The sequence below is a fragment of the Pteropus medius genome, unplaced genomic scaffold, assembly GCF_902729225.1.
Source record: "Pteropus medius unplaced genomic scaffold, Ma_sr-lr_union100, whole genome shotgun sequence".
Classification (NCBI taxonomy): Eukaryota; Metazoa; Chordata; class Mammalia; order Chiroptera; family Pteropodidae; genus Pteropus; species Pteropus medius.
Window position 1 is genome coordinate 703,052 of NW_024351545.1, and position 1,200 is coordinate 704,251.

General features: G+C 36.6%; 1 pseudogene; it reads right to left on the reverse strand.

The window, feature by feature from the left end:
- Window positions 1–278: 278 nt before the first annotated feature.
- On the reverse strand, window positions 279–397 carry LOC120586956 (uncharacterized; annotated as a pseudogene).
- Window positions 398–1,200: the final 803 nt, after the last annotated feature.

Consider the following 1,200-nt stretch of genomic DNA (forward strand, 5'->3'; position numbering starts at 1 on the left):
TGGGAGACAATGAGTGAGATCAGAAAGCAGCCATGATTATTAATCTTCAAAATTATCCCACATGGAAATATAAAGTGGGGGAAGTATTCTTCTCTACCTAACATTAATTGGGCTTCTTTCCTTCCTTCCTTTTTTCCCTCCTTTCTTTCATCCTTCCTTCCTTTTTCCTTCTTTTTTTTTTAAATTTTTTTTTATTTTTTTAGGTGAGGCAACCCTTGGTTGACCTCACAGATTGCAAGGACCTTGTCAGTTTACAATCCCTTATTTTTTATTTTTTGTGCCTACAGCACCTGGTCTTCCTAGGTGGTCTCTCATGCAAGTACTAACCAGGCCTGACCGTACTTAGCTTCCAAGATCAGACGGGATTTGGCTTGTTCAGGGTGGCATAGCTGTAGACCCTTTTTCCTTCTTTCTTTTCTTGACCTTTAAGCAAGTGTTTCTCAACTTTACCACCACTACAAACACTGGGAGAGATTTAAAAATACTGATGCCTGGGTCCCATTCCCCAAAGATTCTAATTTAGTAAATCTAGAAAGTGGCCTGAGTATTGATATTTTTTTTAACTTCACAGGATATTCTAATGAGCAGCCTAGTTTAAAAGCACTGCATTCATCCCATGTTCAAACAGATGAATGGGGAGATTAGAAGTTTGTCCTGTCTCTATGAGGTCAACCTCCCAACACCAACCAGGCTTCTTTGTGGGTTCTGCTGGGGCCACTGAGTGGCAGGTTAGCATTTTGCTCTCCAAGAGTTCTGAAATGGTTTGCTGCAGTTCATTAATTCAATTAACTTAAAAGCTGAAAAATTCACTATTCCATTGTCCATCCCAAATTTTTCCAGCCATAAAATCTAATACAGCTCATCACAGGTTCTGCAGGGTTATTAAATAAAAACATATAACAACTGTACTCCATTAATACCAACTAGAAGTATCCCCCCCAAGTTTGAGTATAAATCATTTCTGATTATTAATTTTCCAAAGAAAATTAATGTTCAAAAATGAATCTTTTTTCAAGTTAAAGTCCAAAATCAAATTCTCGTATCTTTTTAATTTCTAAGTCCAAAGAATTTAAATCTATATAATCATTATATTATGATCCCTCTGTATTTTTAATTTTGCTTAATCTCAGGCTAGAATATTTGTGATGCCTGGGTTGACTTTAGATTTTCAGTAGTGTTGCCTGGGCTCTTATCGACCAT